Source organism: Monomorium pharaonis, unplaced genomic scaffold (assembly GCF_013373865.1).
Source record: "Monomorium pharaonis isolate MP-MQ-018 unplaced genomic scaffold, ASM1337386v2 scaffold_498, whole genome shotgun sequence".
In the NCBI taxonomy this organism is placed as follows: Eukaryota; Metazoa; Arthropoda; class Insecta; order Hymenoptera; family Formicidae; genus Monomorium; species Monomorium pharaonis.
In genome coordinates this window covers 13,509-26,902 of record NW_023415800.1, presented here as the reverse complement: position 1 = coordinate 26,902, position 13,394 = coordinate 13,509, and the positions used below count along the sequence as shown (strand labels likewise).

The 13,394-nt window shown below is 29.8% G+C and overlaps 1 long non-coding RNA gene across 1 annotated transcript; it reads left to right on the top strand.

Moving 5' to 3' along the window:
* Window positions 1-811: 811 nt before the first annotated feature.
* LOC118648535 lies at window positions 812-12,016 on the top strand. The gene is made up of 4 exons (XR_004965322.1): window positions 812-1,078; window positions 1,118-1,121; window positions 4,757-4,760; window positions 12,006-12,016. It is a non-coding gene; the product is annotated as an uncharacterized LOC118648535 (long non-coding RNA).
* The last annotated feature ends 1,378 nt before the right edge of the window (window positions 12,017-13,394 follow it).

Below are 13,394 nucleotides of genomic sequence, written 5' to 3'. Positions count from 1 at the left end.
GTTCCGGTCTTTAAGTATTTTTAAACAATTTTTTAGTAGACCGCTGGCACCGCACTACAAGAGTAAACTACCATTTTATAGCGAGTTCCAGACAAGTACATAGCATATTTTAATAGTTCTGCAATAGTTCCAAAGCTTTTTGCAGGTTTCGTCGACAGTTCCGGTTTTTAGCATTTTTAGGCGATTTGTTTATTAGACGATTGGCACCGCACTACAGGAGTAAACTACCATTTTATAGCGAGTTCCAGACAAGTACATAGCATATTTTAATAGTTCTGCAATAGTGACAAAGTTCTTTGTAGGTTTCGTCGACAGTTCCGATCTTTAAGCATTTTTTAAGAATTTTTTATTAGACGGCTGGCACCGCACTACAAGAGTATACTACAATTTTATAGCGAGTTCCAGACAACCACACAGCATTCTCCAATATATTTCTGCAATAGTTTCAAAGCTTTTTGTAGGTTTTATCGACAGTTCGTTTGACAAACAATGGTATTTATAAGTAACCTCTTTCTAAACCTCTAACGATAAGTATTTATACATGTTATGAATTACTGGTTAACAATAGAGCGACATTGTAAGTTGATTTACAAATAAAATATTATATTAAAATTAAATATATTTGACGAATAATATTGTAATTATGTTGGTAATTTAACTTAAACAAATCATATGACTTTTTAATTTAATATAAAAAAGTTTCTCAAAATTAACTTTTACTTTAACTAGAAACAAATTAATCTTAACGTAAATTTAATAGAATTAGTATTTATTTACGTAACTTTTAACATAATAGAATTCATTTCATAATCAATTAAATTTCATTAACTTAGTTAAAAATTAGATTAACTAACCCAACTCTAAAATTTAAAAAATGTCAATTACATTACTAACACATACCTATCAGATACCATAAAATTGGCTGAAGTTTAAATACCATAGCGTAGTATTCATATCTGATAGTGCGAGACAGGATCAATAAAAAATTGTTTAAAAATGTTTAAAGACCGGAACTGTCGACAAAATCTACAAAAAGCTTTAGAACTATTGCAGAACTATTGAAAAATGCTATGTACTCGTCTGGAATTTGCTATAAAATAGTAGTTTACTCTTGTAGTGCGGTGCCAGCCGTCTAATAAAAAAATTGTTTAAACATGCTTAAAGACCGGAATTGTCGACAAAACCTGCAAAAAGCTTTGGAACTATTGCTGAACTATTAAAAAATGCTATGTAATCGTTTGGAACTCGCTATAAAATGGTAGTTTACTTTTTTAGTGCGGTGCCAGCCGTATAATTAAAAAAATTGTTTAAATATATTTAATGTAGAATACAGAAACTATTGTTAAAATCTATCAAAAACTCTAGAACTATTACGGGTGCAAGTATAACTGCTGTTAAAACGTTCAATTTTTATTAATGAGGTGCCAAGGGAAAATAGCATCTCATATTTTCAAATATCAATTTTTTTAAATAAATCAACGGAACTATTTCTGAAACTTATCAGGAATTCTATGAAAAGACTTTATGTATATACATAACTTAAGTTAGAAAAATAACCCATCAAATTGATATCAAATTAAGGGAGAATTGATATAAATTGCATTGATCAAATCAAATTGATGTCGATTTGATGGTTATTTCTCACTGGAAGGGTTAGAAAGATAAACAGAGACGAACAAAAACAAGGAAGATATGAAAAAATAATATGGGCAAAATATAATAGAGTGTACAAAGAAATAAAAATAGATGAGAAGCTTTTGTATATTTTAGTGGGGTAAAATAAGAGTAGGGAGTTAGTCCATGATAGCGAGATTTAAGTGCGGAAACGAGGCATTAGGGAATAGATATTGGAAAAAGGAAAAAGTGTAGGCTATACAATTTAAAAGTAGAGACTTTAGAACCAATATTAGAAGAATTTACAGAATTGCGAAAACAAAATTTCTCTGTTAGGAAAATGTTATCAGAGGTAGATATAGGTACAAAATGGATGAAAAATGTATTAAAGACGAGAAATGACAAAGAAAAGCGTAAATAGTCATTAAGAGTCCTATGTTATTATGTAATTAAGCTATGTAACCTTTTTTCAAAGGCCGAAATGTTTAAAAAATAAACGAGTTGTATATATGTTATATGCAATAGTAATTTTATGCAGGGTGTAATAACAAATAAAAAAATAACAGTTGGCGCGCGCGAAGCGCGTGCATGTTCTAGTCCTCTTATAAAATAGCCATGTAACCCTAAAGTTGCCTGCTAATCGCGATTGCATTGTTGCCTCTTTATTCCGATCGCGATTGGCTGTCTCGCGCTTGACTCGCTTCGTTCGTGTGTGAAGTTTGACAGTTTATATAGTTGACAGTTTTTGACAGTTTGACTGTTTAACGAGAGACGGAAAGACACAAAAAGAAGCAAGAAAAATACCGGGAAAAAATTACTTAGACTGGAAGATTATAAAATAGCAGAGAGTATTTGTTTTGAATTGCAGATACGTTTAACTGATGCTTAACAAAGTAAGTTGAAATTTAATACAATATATTATGACATATTTAATTTAATATAATAATATTATGATATAACCATTTTTGTATCACCATCGCTGTTAGAAGGGTAAGGAAGAGACGTTGGACGCCACGACAGAAACACGTATTTATCAAGTAATTCTTAATTATCTTAATTATTTTTTTTGCCAATACATTAAATATAATTATAATTTTTTTATTTGTATTGATTAAAAAATTGATATATTGTTATGTAAATGTATGTATATTAATTAAGTTCTTATTATAATAAGTTTAAATATATAGTTGACAATTACAGGCATTACTGCTAAAAATATTGTATGGCGAATTAAATAACCTCGCAGTTGAGAATATAAAATTAAGAAAAAAAAATTGTGTGGTACGAAAAAAAGAGAGAAAGAGAGAAAGAAACGGGAAACAAGATAAGGATCAGGATTAAAATAAGATAAGAAAAAAGAAGGTATAAATATTATGTTATTGATATTGATAAGTATACAAGAATATAATTAATGCTACTCGAACATGTTAAGTTTTTGTTTCAATATTTATAATTGGTAAACATTTTCATTTCTTAAATAATTTTCGAATAAATTTTTATTCTTTGGAGGATTTTTCGAAGTTTTTTAAATATATTTGATTAATTTTATTGATCTTGTACTGATTTTTGAATGTGTATGTACTTGACGTTTCTTTTTTACTTTTATAAGGTAAAAATATATTTTGGTTATATTTTGGTAGAATTTATCTTCTTTTTGTAAAAATCAAGTGATAGTTTGTTCCTTACATAATTTTATTTAAATTGATTTATTTATTATACATTATTCATTTTTTAATTATAAACATATGTAGATGTACGTAACATTATTAATATTTATATTGAATATACATGACTATACGGCAATCATATTTGTTAATGCACATATGTATAAATTTTAATAACAATATTAGTAAAACACAATATAAACACAACAAATAACATTAATATAATTAAAATTATATATGTATATGCATATATACAGGGTGACAGCTAACCGGCAGCCAATCTGTAATAGATAGATATATGTATATATATATATAGATATACTAATAGATAGATGTATACAAATATACTAATAGATATATTAATATACAAATAAACGTAAATATATATATATATATATTTATGTTTATTTCTATATTAGTATATCTATACATCTATCTATTAGTATATCTATATATATCTATCTATTACAGATTGGCTGCCAGTTAGCTGTCACCCTGTATATATGTATATACATATATAATTTTATTTATATTAATGTTATTTGTTGTGTTTATATTGTGTTTTTACTAATATTGTTATTAGAATTTATACATATGTGCATTAACAAATATGATTGCCGTATACATGTATATTCAATATAAATATTAATAATGTTATGTACATCTACATATGTTTATAATTAAAAAATGAATAATGTATAATAAATAAATCAATTTAAATAAAATTATGTAAGAAACACTATCACTTGATTTTTACAAAAAGAAGATAAATTCTATCAAAACCTTATAAAAGTAAAAAAAAAACGTTAAGTACATATACATTCACAAATCAGTCGAAAGATCAATAAAATCAATCAAATATATTTAAATACGTCATATATAATTATATCTAAATGATTTTTTCATAAGATAATATTAATGTGAGTTTTTAATTGCAATCAATCCAATTAAATCGGTACATTCAATTTTGAGATATCAAGATTTCTTTCTCGTAAAAGTTCAATAACATTATTTTCTTCAGATCAGATTCATATGTAATATACACACATGTAAATCCAGTTTGCCATTCAAGAGGCTTTACAATGTGCCTACATACAATTTTATTTTACTAAAACAAAATTATTATGTATAATGTAAATAATGAATTTACGAGAAAGAAATCTTGATATCTCAAAATTGAGTGTACCGATTTAATTGGATTGGTTGCAATTGAAAACTCACATTAATATTATTTCAGGAAAACATAATTTAGATATAATTATATATGACGTTATATATAATTATATGTAATTATATATGATTTATATATACCAGCATATATAATTATATATAAATTATTTATGGGCACTATATATAATTTATATATATTTTTATATATGGACTCCATTGTTCTTGCCGGCTTATATCTGAAGAAATGCAAATGCTTTATATGATTATATATAATAATATCAGGTCATATCTGATTGTATCTATTGAAGTTGAGTAATCATATATAGATATATATATAATCCTATAAAGTCATATATAGTTTCATATATGAAAGAATAAGAACAACTGAGTCTATATATGAATCTTTCCGAGAAAAAATAATTATATATAATTATATCTAAATTATTTTTTCATGAGATAATATTAATGTGAGTTTTCAATTGCAACCAATCCAAATAAATTGGTACACTCAATTTTGAGATATCAAGATTTCTTTCTCGTAAAAGTTCAATAACATTATTTTCTTCAGATCTTCAAATGACATTATATACAATCATATAAAAAAATGGCATTATACAATCACATACGATTGTATGTAACCATATATAAACATATATAACCACATACCCATATATAATTATATACAACCACATATAATTATATATAATCATATATGATTATATATAATTAACATTATATACAATCAGATTGTATGTAACCATATACAGATATATAAATATTTATATATAAATAACCATATATAGATATTTCTAATGAGTAAATCATAAAAATAGTGGCAGTCCTCTTCCACATCAGATAGGAACAAGAAGCTAATTTTTGCTTGCCTTAACCACGCTACGAGTGACCGCGCTCTAACTAGCGGGCAAGTCTGCATATCTAATTGTATATGGCGCCATATATAATGCTATATATAATTATATATAGGATGCTCACATAGCATTATATCTGGCGTCAGATACAATTATATAAAATTAGATATGGTGCTATATCTGATTATATATAGACCCAGATTAGCCACATTAATATATATGGCTATATATGACTATATAGTTGTATATAATGCTATATATAATTATATATAAAATGCACTACTAACACAGCATTATATATGGCGCCACATACAATTATATACAATTAGATATGGTATTCAGTTAAGCGTACCTGCAATTAAAAATATACATTTTACATAACAATATATTAATTTTTTAATCAATACAAATAAAAAGAAGAATTATAATTATATTTAATGTATTGGCAAAAAAGATAATTAAGATAATTAAGAATTACTTGATAAATGTGTGTTACTGTCGTGGGGTTCAACGTCTCTTCTCTATCCTTCTAACAGCGATGGAGTAACAATATAGTACTGGCACCCGTAATAGTTCTAGAGTTCCTGATAAATTTCAGCAATAGTTCTGTACATTAAATATATTTAAACAGTTTTTCAATTTGGCTGTTGGCATTGCACTACAAGAGTAAGGTACCACTTTTTGGCGAGTTTCAACCAACTTTATGGCATTTTCTAACAGTTCTGCAATAATGTCAAAGCTTTTGTAGATTTCGTCGACAGTTCCGGTCTTTAAGCATTTTAAGCAATTATTTTATTAGACGGCTGGCACCGCACTACAAGAGTAAACTACCATTTTATAGCGAGTTTCAGACAAGTACATATTTTAATAGTTCTGCAATAGTGACAAAGTTTTTTGTAGGTTTTGTCGACAGTTCCGGTCTTTAAGCATTTTTAAAGAATTTTTTTATTAGACGGCTGGCACCGCACTACAAGAGTAAACTACAATTTTATAGCGAGTTCCAGACAAGTACATAGCATTTTTCAATAGTTCTGCAATAGTTTCAAAGCTTTTTGCAGGTTTCGTCGACAGTTCCGGTTTTTGAGCATTTTTAAGAATTTTTTTATTAGACGGCTGGCACCGCACTACAAGAGTAAACTACAATTTTATAGCGAGTTCCAGACAAGTACACACCATTTTTCAATAGTTCTGCAATAGTTCCAAAGCTTTTTGCAGGTTTCGTCGACAGTTCCTGTCTTCAAGTATTAAAAAAAAATTTTTTTATTAGACGGCTGGCACCGCACTACAAGAGTAAACTACAATTTTATAGCGAGTTTCAGACAAATACATAGCATATTTTAATAGTTCTGCAATAGTTCCAAAGCTTTTTGCAGGTTTCGTCGACAGTTCCGGTCTTTAAGCATTTTTAAAGAATTTTTTTATTAGACCGCTGGCACCGCACTACAAGAGTAAACTACACTTTTATAGCGAGTTTCAAACAAGTACATAGCATTTCTCAATAGTTCTGCAATAGTTCCAAAGCTTTTTGCAGGTTTCGTCGACAGTTCTGGTCTTTAAGTATTTTTAAACAATTTTTTAGTAGACCGCTGGCACCGCACTACAAGAGTAAACTACCATTTTATAGCGAGTTCCAGACAAGTACATAGCATATTTTAATAGTTCTGCAATAGTTTCAAAGCTTTTTGCAGGTTTCGTCGACAGTTCCGGTTTTTGAGCATTTTAAGAATTTTTTTATTAGACGGCTGGCACCGCACTACAAGAGTAAACTACAATTTTATAGCGAGTTCCAGACAAGTACACACCATTTTTCAATAGTTCTGCAATAGTTCCAAAGCTTTTTGCAGGTTTCGTCGACAGTTCCTGTCTTCAAGTATTAAAAAAAAATTTTTTTATTAGACGGCTGGCACCGCACTACAAAAGTAAACTACAATTTTATAGCGAGTTTCAGACAAATACATAGCATTTTTTAATAGTTCTGCAATAGTTCCAAAGCTTTTTGCAGGTTTCGTCGACAGTTCCGGTCTTTGAGCATTTTAAGAATTTTTTATTAGACGGCTGGCACTGCACTACAAAAATAAACTACAATTTTATAGGGAGTTCCAGACAAGTACATAGCATATTTTAATAGTTCTGCAATAGTTCCAAAGCTTTTTGCAGGTTTCGTCGACAGTTCCGGTCTTTAAGCATTTTTAAAGAATTTTTTTATTAGACCGCTGGCACCGCACTACAAGAGTAAACTACACTTTTATAGCGAGTTTCAGACGAGTACATAGCATTTCTCAATAGTTCTGCAATAGTTCCAAAGCTTTTTGCAGGTTTCGTCGACAGTTCTGGTCTTTAAGTATTTTTAAACAATTTTTTAGTAGACCGCTGGCACCGCACTACAAGAGTAAACTACCATTTTATAGCGAGTTCCAGACAAGTACATAGCATATTTTAATAGTTCTGCAATAGTTTCAAAGCTTTTTGCAGGTTTCGTCGACAGTTCCGGTTTTTGAGCATTTTTAAGAATTTTTTTATTAGACGGCTGGCACCGCACTACAAGAGTAAACTACAATTTTATAGCGAGTTCCAGACAAGTACACACCATTTTTCAATAGTTCTGCAATAGTTCCAAAGCTTTTTGCAGGTTTCGTCGACAGTTCCTGTCTTCAAGTATTAAAAAAAAATTTTTTTATTAGACGGCTGGCACCGCACTACAAAAGTAAACTACAATTTTATAGCGAGTTTCAGACAAATACATAGCATTTTTTAATAGTTCTGCAATAGTTCCAAAGCTTTTTGCAGGTTTCGTCGACAGTTCCGGTCTTTGAGCATTTTTAAGAATTTTTTTATTAGACGGCTGGCACTGCACTACAAAAATAAACTACAATTTTATAGCGAGTTCCAGACAAGTACATAGCATATTTTAATAGTTCTGCAATAGTTCCAAAGCTTTTTGCAGGTTTCGTCGACAGTTCCGGTCTTTAAGCATTTTTAAAGAATTTTTTTATTAGACCGCTGGCACCGCACTACAAGAGTAAACTACACTTTTATAGCGAGTTTCAGACGAGTACATAGCATTTCTCAATAGTTCTGCAATAGTTCCAAAGCTTTTTGCAGGTTTCGTCGACAGTTCCGGTCTTTAAGTATTTTTAAACAATTTTTTAGTAGACCGCTGGCACCGCACTACAAGAGTAAACTACCATTTTATAGCGAGTTCCAGACAAGTACATAGCATATTTTAATAGTTCTGCAATAGTTCCAAAGCTTTTTGCAGGTTTCGTCGACAGTTCCGGTTTTTAGCATTTTTAGGCGATTTGTTTATTAGACGATTGGCACCGCACTACAGGAGTAAACTACCATTTTATAGCGAGTTCCAGACAAGTACATAGCATATTTTAATAGTTCTGCAATAGTGACAAAGTTCTTTGTAGGTTTCGTCGACAGTTCCGATCTTTAAGCATTTTTTAAGAATTTTTTTATTAGACGGCTGGCACCGCACTACAAGAGTATACTACAATTTTATAGCGAGTTCCAGACAACCACACAGCATTCTCCAATATATTTCTGCAATAGTTTCAAAGCTTTTTGTAGGTTTTATCGACAGTTCGTTTGACAAACAATGGTATTTATAAGTAACCTCTTTCTAAACCTCTAACGATAAGTATTTATACATGTTATGAATTACTGGTTAACAATAGAGCGACATTGTAAGTTGATTTACAAATAAAATATTATATTAAAATTAAATATATTTGACGAATAATATTGTAATTATGTTGGTAATTTAACTTAAACAAATCATATGACTTTTTAATTTAATATAAAAAAGTTTCTCAAAATTAACTTTTACTTTAACTAGAAACAAATTAATCTTAACGTAAATTTAATAGAATTAGTATTTATTTACGTAACTTTTAACATAATAGAATTCATTTCATAATCAATTAAATTTCATTAACTTAGTTAAAAATTAGATTAACTAACCCAACTCTAAAATTTAAAAAATGTCAATTACATTACTAACACATACCTATCAGATACCATAAAATTGGCTGAAGTTTAAATACCATAGCGTAGTATTCATATCTGATAGTGCGAGACAGGATCAAATAAAAAATTGTTTAAAAATGTTTAAAGACCGGAACTGTCGACAAAATCTACAAAAAGCTTTAGAACTATTGCAGAACTATTGAAAAATGCTATGTACTCGTCTGGAATTTGCTATAAAATAGTAGTTTACTCTTGTAGTGCGGTGCCAGCCGTCTAATAAAAAAATTGTTTAAACATGCTTAAAGACCGGAATTGTCGACAAAACCTGCAAAAAGCTTTGGAACTATTGCTGAACTATTAAAAAATGCTATGTAATCGTTTGGAACTCGCTATAAAATGGTAGTTTACTTTTTTAGTGCGGTGCCAGCCGTATAATTAAAAAATTGTTTAAATATATTTAATGTAGAATACAGAACTATTGTTAAAATCTATCAAAAACTCTAGAACTATTACGGGTGCAAGTATAACTGCTGTTAAAACGTTCAATTTTTATTAATGAGGTGCCAAGGGAAAATAGCATCTCATATTTTCAAATATCAATTTTTTTAAAATAAATCAACGGAACTATTTCTGAAACTTATCAGGAATTCTATGAAAAGACTTTATGTATATACATAACTTAATTAGAAAAATAACCCATCAAATTGATATCAAATTAAGGGAGAATTGATATAAATTGCATTGATCAAATCAAATTGATGTCGATTTGATGGTTATTTCTCACTGGAAAGGTTAGAAAGATAAACAGAGACGAACAAAAACAAGGAAGATATGAAAAAATAATATGGGCAAAATATAATAGAGTGTACAAAGAAATAAAAATAGATGAGAAGCTTTTGTATATTTTAGTGGGGTAAAATAAAAGTAGGGAGTTAGTCCATGATAGCGAGATTTAAGTGCGGAAACGAGGCATTAGGGAATAGATATTGGAAAAAGGAAAAAGTGTAGGCTATACAATTTAAAAGTGGAGACTTTAGAACCAATATTAGAAGAATTTACAGAATTGCGAAAACAAAATTTCTCTGTTAGGAAAATGTTATCAGAGGTAGATATAGGTACAAAATGGATGAAAAATGTATTAAAGACGAGAAATGACAAAGAAAAGCGTAAATAGTCATTAAGAGTCCTATGTTATTATGTAATTAACCATATATAAACATATATAACCACATAGCCATATATAATTATATACAACCACATATAATTATATATAATCATATATGATTATATATAATTAACATTATATACAATCAGATTGTATGTAACCATATACAGATATATAAATATTTATATATAAATAACCATATATAGATATTTCTAATGAGTAAATCATAAAAATAGTGGCAGTCCTCTTCCACATCAGACAGGAACAAGAAGCTAATTTTTGCTTGCCTTAACCACGCTACGAGTGATCTTTATGTAGCCGATCGACTGCACTTTGCTCCTGAGAGAGTACGCCGCCTATCGACGGCGCCGCGCTCTAACTAGCGGGCAAGTCTGCATATCTAATTGTATATGGCGCCATATATAATGCTATATATAATTATATATAGGATGCTCACATAGCATTATATCTGGCGTCACATACAATTATATAAAATTAGATATGGTGCTATATCTGATTATATATGGACCCAGATTAGCCACATTAATATATATGGCTATATATGACTATATAGTTGTATATAATGCTATATATAATTATATACAAAATGCACTACTAACACAGCATTATATATGGCGCCACATACAATTATATACAATTAGATATGGTATTCAGTTAAACATACCTGCAATTAAAAATATACATTTTAAATAACAATATATTAATTTTTTAATTAATACAAATAAAAAAAAAGAATTATAATTATATTTAATGTATTGGCAAAAAAGATAATTAAGATAATTAAAAATTACTTGATAAATATGTGTTACTGTCGTGGGGTTTAACGTCTCTTCTCTATCCTTCTAACAGCGATGGAGTAACAATATAGTACTGGCACCCGTAATAGTTCTAGAGTTCCTGATAGATTTCAGCAATAGTTCTGTACATTAAATATATTTAAACAGTTTTTTAATTTGGCTGTTGGCATTGCACTACAAGAGTAAGGTACCACTTTTTGGCGAGTTTCAACTAACTTTATGGCATTTTCTAACAGTTCCGCAATAGTTTCAAAGCTTTTTATATGTTTCGTCGACAGTTCCGGTCTTTAAGCATTTTTAAACAATTTTTTTATTAGACGGCTGGCACCGCACTACAAGAGTAAACTACCATTTTATAGCGAGTTCCAGACGAGTACATAGCATTTTTCAATAATTCTGTAATAATTCCGAAGCTATTTGCAAGTTTCGTCGACATATCAGGTTTTTAAGCATTTTTAAGCAATTTTTTTATTAGACGGCTGGCACCGCACTACAAGAGTAAATTACCATTTTATAGCGAGTTCCATACGAATACATAAAATATTTAAAAAAATGAGGTGCTAACTTTCAGTGGCACCTCATTAATGAAAATTGAACATTTTAACAGCAGTTCTACTTGCACCCGTAATAGTTCTAAAGTTCCTGATAGATTTTAGCAATAGTTCTGTACATTAAATATATTTAAACAGTTTTTTAATTTGGCTGTTGGCATTGCACCACAAGAGTAAAGTACCACTGTTTGGCGAGTTTCAGTCAACTTTATGACATTTTCTAAAAGTTCTGCAATAATGTCAAAGCTTTTGTAGATTTCGTCGACAGTTCCGGTCTTTAAGCATTTTTAAGCAATTTTTTTATTAGACGGCTGGCACCGCACTACAAGAGTAAACTACCATTTTATAGCGAGTGCCAGACGAGTACATAACATATTTTAATAGTTCTGCAATAGTTTCAAAGCTTTTTGCAGGTTTTGTCGACACTTCCGGTCTTTAAGTATTTTAAAACAATTTTTTAGTAGACCGCTGGCACCGCACTACAAGAGTAAACTACCATTTTATAGCGAATTTCAGAAGAGTACATAGCATGTTTTAATAGTTCTGCAATAGGTCCAAAGCTTTTTGCAGATTTCGTCGACAGTTCCGGTTTTTAAGCATTTTTAAACAATTTTTTTATTAGACGGCTAACACCGCACTACAAGAGTAAATTACCATTTTATAGCGAGATCCAGACGAATACATAACATATTTTAATAGTTCTGCAATAGTGACAAAGCTTTCTGTAGGTTTCGTCGACAGTTCCGGTCTTTGAGCATTTTTAAGAATTTTTTAATTAGACGGCTGGCACCGCACTACAAGAATAAATTACAATTTTATAGCGAGTTCCAGACAAGTACATATTTTAATAGTTCTGCAATAGTGACAAAGTTTTTTGTAGGTTTCGTCGACAGTTTCGGTCTTTAAGCATTTTTAAAGAATTTTTTTATTAGACGGCTGGCACCGCACTACAAGAGTAAACTACAATTTTATAGCGAGTTCCAGACAAGTACATAGCATTTTTCAATAGTTCTGCAATAGTTTCAAAGCTTTTTGCAGGTTTCGTCGACAGTTCCGGTCTTTAAGCATTTTTAAGCAATTTCTTTATTAGACGGCTGGCACCGCACTACAAGAGTAAACTACCATTTTATAGCGAGTTCCAGACGAGTACATAGCATTTTTCAATAGTTCTGCAATAGTTTCAAAGCTTTTTGCAGGTTTCGTCGACAGTTCCGGTCTTTAAGCATTTTTAAGCAATTTCTTTATTAGACGGCTGGCACCGCACTACAAGAGTAAACTACCATTTTATAGCGAGTTCCAGACGAGTACATAGCATATTTTAATAGTTCTGCAATAGTTCCAAAGCTTTTTGCAGGTTTCGTCGACAGTTCCGGTCTTTAAGCATTTTTAAGCAATTTCTTTATTAGACGGCTGGCACCGTACTACAAGAGTAAACTACCATTTTATAGCGAATTCCAGAAGAGTACATAGCATATTTTAATAGTTCTGCAATAGTGTTAAAGTTTTTTGTAGGTTTCGTCGACAGTTTCAGTCTTTAAGCATTTTAAAAAAATTTTTTTATTAGACGG